General features: G+C 41.6%; 1 long non-coding RNA gene across 1 annotated transcript in view; it reads right to left on the bottom strand.

The window, feature by feature from the left end:
• Window positions 1-2,570: 2,570 nt before the first annotated feature.
• The window catches only part of LOC139055446 (uncharacterized), a 78,121-nt gene continuing 73,273 nt past the window's right edge, over window positions 2,571-7,418 (bottom strand). Inside the window, exon 5 of the long non-coding RNA XR_011511763.1 lies at window positions 2,571-2,685. This is a non-coding gene — a long non-coding RNA (uncharacterized lncRNA). The remainder of the gene's footprint in view (window positions 2,686-7,418) is intronic.

Genomic DNA, 7,418 nt, shown 5'->3' with positions numbered 1-7,418 from the left:
TCGAGTACGCTTCATCGATATGGGACCCGTACACTAGCTCGTTAACACAGTCCATAGAATCGGTTCAGAACCGCTCAGTTTGGTTTATCCTCTCTAACTACTATCGCTTAGCCAGCGTTTCTCACATGAAGCAAATGCTTGAACTACCTCTCCTTTCTACTAGACGTCGAATTTCCCGCTTATGCCTGTTTCACAAAATATACTACACTAATAAGGAGCTAAAAATTACACTTTTTTTGCCACCGAGCCATTTGTCATCCCGTATTGATCATCGAATGAAGGTTGGGGTGCCTCAGTGTAAAAGCAATGTATACCTCGAAGCCTTCATCCCGAAAACAAATCAAGACTGGAATCGCCTTCCCGCATCCATCGTCACTATCACAGACCATGATGTGTTCAAGTCGGCTATCTGTGACCATGTGCTGCCTCATTAGCTATTTTTTTCTTTATTTTTCTATTGCCACTCCTCTCTGTATTGCCTGTACGGCCTTGAGAGTAAATAAATGAAATGAAATGAAATGGTATTTGCGCGAAACGTGAAGAGGTTGTTCATGATGGTGCTAGGATTCAACACAAGGTAATTAGGAGCGATATAATAATTTTTTGATAATTCAAAGGGCAGTGCCCACAATAATCGAAGCCAGGGCTGTGAATTTGTAACCATGCCTTTTACAATGCTATTCTTTATTGCACTTTTCGTAATTCAATAGTGGTCAGAATGACGCTCCGCCTGCGTTAACAATGGGGTATCAGCCGGCCGTGTACGGTACCATAGATTGCCATAAGAGTGTCATAGATTCCAGTGGAAGGCATCGCTACAATATCGTGGCACGAAGCCAGTACACTGTTCAAAAAAGTCCCATCATATTACGGTATAACAACCTGCAAACTCTTGATGCCAGAAAGTTTCTGTAATGACACATGATACTAATGAAGCCGTAGTTACCGACCAACATTACCAATGCCCTAACTCAAGAAACTACTTTTCAAGCCGTAGTTAAAAGGACTGACAACCAGTTTTTATGGTACCCAATTTTTTAATGCAATGGGAAGCTTACCAATCAGAGTGTCTAAATATGAAGTGCTAACGCGGAAAACGCCGTGGAACACTTTTTGCCAGAATTTTTCGATCGGCAGTGAGGATGTAGTCGTTCAGTAGAAGCAAGCTGAAAACGGGGATAGGTGAACGCGATAGCGATTATACGCCGGCAATAGTGGGAGGCAGACGACAAGTGTAGCCCGAGCTGTAACAAAGTATGATTTTATTTATCAAGTCGATGTTCCTGCGATTCATGTTTTCCGAATTCTTAAGTTATTTATGCGATAATAGCTATGTGTTTTTGTGGTTTCCTGTCCAACTGCTTTGGTATTTAACCTGTCAAAGCGAAACTAATCAGATCGAAAACGAAACGATGCCTTTACATCAGATACGGAGTTCAGTATGTCGCCGTAACCACGCGTGCGTTTTGGTTTCCGAAGCGTAGAATAATGCGTGAGTGGTTCATAATATACCAACTGCAATTTTAAGCAATAACTATACTGCACCTAATAATAGTCGACTTGCGTACAGTAATCTCATAAAATGCATCCGAAGTACTAAGATTTCACCGCCACATCTCGCCACTTACTGGTTTTTTAGGCTTTCTTTGCCGATTTTAAATTATAATTCCTACTTAAATCGCGAACAGCGTGATAGATTCTATCACTATAAATCACGATAATTTCAGTTCCACCAACGTCTGACAACACATTCTGGCCAGTTGTCAGTCCTTTTAACATCACCGATGCCGTACCACAAGCAAAACCCTCTGAAGCTGCAACATTACAAATGCCGTACCACGAATGAAAATTTTTATAGCCGTAGTTGCATACCGACATTTTCAATGCCGTGCCATGGTTAAACGGTTATATAAATCTAACATGCAAGTTCAGGATCAGAACCGTGACTGGCGCATGAGGGATCTCGCCTATGAGACACCCTGACTGTAATGACACTGTAATGAATTTGTAGGGTTGCTGTGCTGCACAGCAGCTTGGATTAATAATGAAAACGTCGTAAAGTAATGCACCATAGATACACGGAAGGAAAAGAATCGCAGCACCAGCGATTGCTACAGGTGCTCGCATGTGCGACTCCTTTCCTTCTGTGTTCTGCAGCGTTCCCCAGTGTTGAAGCCCTCTGTTAGGTAGTCTAATTAAAGTCGAACTCATACAGCCCATAGTTTATTAGAAAAGAAATATTTTAGCCAGAAATTGAATAAACCCACCATTTTGGTTCTCTTATGGGTATCAGGAGCTAAAGTTTTGTTGATGAGCTTTCTCCTTTTCTATCTCACACCGCCAAATGTTTGTGATGCAGTAATTATTGATACTCCATAAAGGTGACATGGACGCTCAGGACAGTCCGCGCAAAAAAAAACACAAGAAGGTCAGTTTTCAGCTCTACTGTATTTGAATAACATGAACAACCTGCCTTTGGTTATCAGATAAACTGAAAACGAAAAGCAGAAAAAGTAAATCAGTCCTTGAATTGAACCAAGTATTAATAAAAAAAGACTCACAGAGCTGCATTTCCTCTTGAAGATCCAAATCTCTGTGCAAGCCGCCAGAGCCTTTGAGCGGGCTACTTTGTTTCTATTCATTTGATGGCGTGTGTCCTCTTCTTCGCGTATGCCAGTGACGTATCTGAAATGAATATCAGATAAGCAGGCTACAAATGCAATTGAAAATACCCACGCAAAAAACAATTGTAACTACTAACTTATAATCCCAGGTTTATTCCGCATCATCTACTAAGCCTGGTACGTAATTTCAGCCGCTACCACTATCATAACTTATTCAGATACACACAGATCTCAGCAGCCACACACGATCATCTATCCAAATCTTGACAGTCATGGTAGGCTATTCCACATTGCAACGGAAATACATGTAGCCATTAGGGTATCCATGCATGAAGAGCTTTTGTAACTATAGGTGTCTGCATTCGTAACAGGCATAATCAGTCATGGACCAACTGAAAACTTTGTGTTCTTATATGTGAAAAAATAATGTGATTATGAGGACTTATAAGCTTGAAACTGCCAAATCACAGATAAGAAGTGATACTTTCAATGTAACACGATGCTGAAATGCAAGATTTGTCTGTCTGATTGAGAAGTCCAAGTCATGTACAATGAAATGAAAACCCCAAATACACTAGTTCAATAAATGATCCTTATTTTCCCTTTCTTGAGTAATATTCTTTACAAGCAATGCTATCCGTGCAACAAGGTTAAGGGGGATTCAGCACACTAATACATGCCACTGTAGCTTGCGCATACAGCTTACAAAATATACTGCCTAGCCTCACATGCTTTTTTCAGAGCATACCTGCTTTTTACCCGCCGTGGTTGCTCAGTGGCTATGGTGTTGGGCTGCTGAGCACGAGGTCGCGGGATCGAATCCCGGCCACGGCGGCCGCATTTCGATGGGGGCGAAATGCGAAAACACCCGTGTGCTTAGATTTAGGTGCACGTTAAAGAACCCCAGGTGGTCAAAATTTCCGGAGTCCTCCACTACGGCGTGCCTCATAATCAGAAAGTGGTTTTGGCACGTAAAACCCCAAATATTATTATTATTATTACCTGCTTTTTGTGATTAACCTGTAAAAATGGAAAGACATGACAGACAAGGCAATACCATGTACTGTTACCTTGAAGTGTTACCTTGGCCAAAACGGAGGTTTGGGCGAATTGGTAAGCCATATTTCAAACAGAACAGCGCGGTTTTGACGGGGACAGCAGGGAGACAGGGGACAGCAGCGGCAGCGCTCGTCCGTGTCGTTCTCCCTGCTGTCCCCGTCAATACCGTGCTGTTCTTTTTCAAATCAAATATACCTTGGCCAGTCATGGCTAGAAGGAACTTTCGCAAAAAAAGTTGGAAATTGCCAACTGTAGCAAACATTTTACAGGAAGTAGGTCACCCATATTCACCTTTGTTCTGAGCGCTGTGTTATAAACAGCAAGCTTATTTTCGTGCAAAGCGCTACTAGCCTACCAAACTGGACTTCACATCCGTCTGGATGCAGCCTTTTGATACAGCACGGCACGAACTGAAAAAGGAACTTGACAGTCACTTTAGCATGCGCCAAAGAGAGTGAAGGCGAAAGCCTGCGCGCTCAAGAGACATTAAAGGAACTTGACATTCTCATTCGAATGCGTTGTTACTTCTTATTGCTTGTTTTCTCCCATATAAGGTTGTGGATTCGAGCGGCTTAATTAACAGTCTAAAACTGGTACAGCGCAACATAGAAAGGAAGAAACAAGCCGAGCCGGCCAGACAAAGCAACAGAGCGCTGGCCGGCTCGGCTTGTTTCTTCCTTTCTAAGAATGTTGCGCTGTACCAGTTTTAGAATGCAATACAAAATCTGCCAATCCTCCACCCTAGTTAATTGACAGTACCATAATTATCTCTATATTAATTACCAATTCCTTATTTAACCTAACATTGTTAACACCATGTATACGTCGTGGATTCAACTTCCACAAAAAAGCTAGAGGGTTCGACTCCCACCGAAAGTCGTGGGTTCGAGTGCCTGAAAAACCTGTATCCTAATTTGCTTTCTTTCTTTTCTTTTTGGCATGATGAGCGGCATCGGAGCACGAGCGCGTGTCGGCGAGAGGCGAGCTCACGTGAATCTCTGTACCGCAAGCCGCCTTCTTCCAGACCATGTGGGGCATGAGCCGCCTAAGGCGTTCGCTCGGGTTCTCCTATCTAAATACATGTTTATTTATTTATTTATTTATTTATTTATTTATTTATTTATTTATTTATTCAAAATACCACCAAAGGCCCTCATTACGAGGGTATTACATGGGGCGGGGGGGGGGGGGGGGGCGATCACAGGCACTGGTCATATAGTTTGTACATACTAAAAACAAGAGAATGTAACAGAAGTAAGAATACAGTGAAACATAGATATATACAAGATAATTAGGTCACAATTATTACAGAGAAAACATGAGTACATATTAGGAGAACATAAGTCAACTGCAATGAAAAACACCAACACACATCGAAAACACTGTAAAAGTCCCAAAAAATAGTAATAAGATTAGTCGATAAGTCGTGAGGGAATCAAATGTTGTAACTTAGTCAAGTCTGGTTCCGTGGCAATGAATGATGGTAAGGCGTTCCATTCAGTTATTGTGCGTGGTGAGAATGAATATGCATAATGGCATGACTGACAGTTAATGCGTTTGACTTTGTATGGATGGTCACGGCGTGGAAAAATAACTGCTGGTGACTGAAAGAAATCATCGTGAAGTGATGGATGGTGCTATAGGCGAGACATTTTACGGCGAAGTGCTGAGTTGTCCAACTCGGCTTTATTTTTAAACGAGGTGACGCTGGTTAACGTGAATAATCTGAAAATATAAATCACGCAGCACGGTTCTGCAAGGCTTCGATGTTACTGATGATATAAGTTTGCTCGGGATCCCAGATGGCAGACGCGTATTCTAGTTTAGGATGGATTAATGTTGTGTATGCTAGTTTTTTAACGTGTATTGGGGCTTCCTTTAAGTTATGTTTACTAAGCCCGAGAGTACGGTTTGAAGAGGCAAGAGTAAGAATAATATGATTATTCCATGATAAGTTAGACTGAAGATTGATGCCAAGGTACTTGTAAGTAGTTGCGAGTTCCACAGCGTTGTTATCAAGGGAGTAGGTGGTTGGAATTCATGGCCTATTGGTAAAAGACATGAGTTCAATTTTGGAAATATTTAATGGCATTAATCAATTAGAACACCATGCACTTATCGCGTCCAGGTCAGTTTGTAGTAAGTGGCTATCAGTGTTACTTGTTACACATCGATAAACTACACAATCGTCTGCAAATAATCTGATTTTGAATGACACGCAAACGGGTAAATCATTAATATTATTACGATATGATTGAGCGATGCTCAAGAGACGAGCCGCCGCGAGAACGACGAAGAAGTTGTTCGGTGCCCTTGGCACGAGCGAGTGTCAGCCTAGCTGCCTGGCTCCAGTGTAAATAGCGTGTAAATAGCATCTCTCGTCTGTGCCTTTCCACACGTAACGATATAAATTAGAAAGAGTAAAGGTCCATGTACGCTGCCTTGTGGAAATCCAGACGTAACATCAGCATAACATGAGTTGGAATTGTTAACTGATGTAAACTGTATTCTAGATGAGAGAAAATCGATGATCCATGCAATTCTAGTAGGGTGAATGTTAAGCTGTGAGAATATTATGTGACATATCAATTTTGTGTGCTTTAGATGTTAGAGGTATCAGTGTTATCAGTGTTATCAGTGGCTATCAGTACTTCAACGCACATAACGTCATCTGGGGCACTGAATATAATGATTTCCGCGGAAGCGTTATAGAGTGCGCTGCAGAAAAAAGTAATTTGATCGTGTTAAATGACAGCTCTCCAAAGTTCTTGAGGGGCTTTCGTCACTAAAATTGTATATATGTTACGCTCTGCTCACAAGACCTTCTTGATGGCAGTAAATGGTCAACGGACATAGAAACGCACAGTAGCGATCATTTTCCGGTTCTGATAAAATATCGTCTTATACGGAGCGAAGGGACCAGGCGCTACTCAAAATATACTAATTGGCAAAGTTTTCGTCACTATTTAAGTAACTCATTGGGTGAAAATCCGACCTTCAAAGTTTTGCGAACATATTGTGTGAGTCTTACAAGATCTGCACAAAGTGTGCGCCACTATATGTGACGTTTTTTCTCACAGCGAAAGTTATTTACTTCCTGCAGGCACTGTATTACACATGTAAACACATTCAAAAATTTTGCGGCATCTTTGCCACGTTGATCTGGAGCTCTACGTGAGATCGAACATCAAGGACAGATTTGTTTCGACAAGTAAAGAGAAGCGGTCTGTCGTAGTGTCACTGATTCTTCAGCAAATTATATCACAGTACTTATTGATAAGAGACGAAAGACACCCTTTTCTTCTTTTTCTGTGTGTGTTTTTTTTTTATTTCAGAGCGTGCTGACAAATGCCATGCCTTATTAGTTTTTTTCTCTTTTGTCTATTTAGCCATTGGCGCTCGTTACCCAATTTCACGGTTCTCGCGCGAAACTGCGACGTCCTATCGTCTCCCCGGGGAAATATTTTTGACTTGACTATTTTTCTGATGTTAATAGAAAGCGTTTTATTAAGGATCTTATTGAGAGTGTGTTCACTGCACCACTGTATTGGTTAACGTTTCAAGAAGGGCGTGGGAAAGACGTTCTCAAAATGGTTAAAAAGATGTGGATACCGGTGAACGTCAAAACATTTTTCTTCAAGCTTCACACCGGAACCTTGCCGGTAAAAACCTGGTTATAGGAAACAGATATTTATGTGCCATGGGGAAGCATGCGCTTTCTGTGCAACAAAGCTG

This window comes from Dermacentor albipictus, chromosome 1, assembly GCF_038994185.2.
Source record: "Dermacentor albipictus isolate Rhodes 1998 colony chromosome 1, USDA_Dalb.pri_finalv2, whole genome shotgun sequence".
NCBI classification, from domain to species: domain Eukaryota; kingdom Metazoa; phylum Arthropoda; class Arachnida; order Ixodida; family Ixodidae; genus Dermacentor; species Dermacentor albipictus.
Note: the sequence above shows the minus strand (reverse complement) of the source record. Positions and strands in the feature narration are given on the sequence as shown.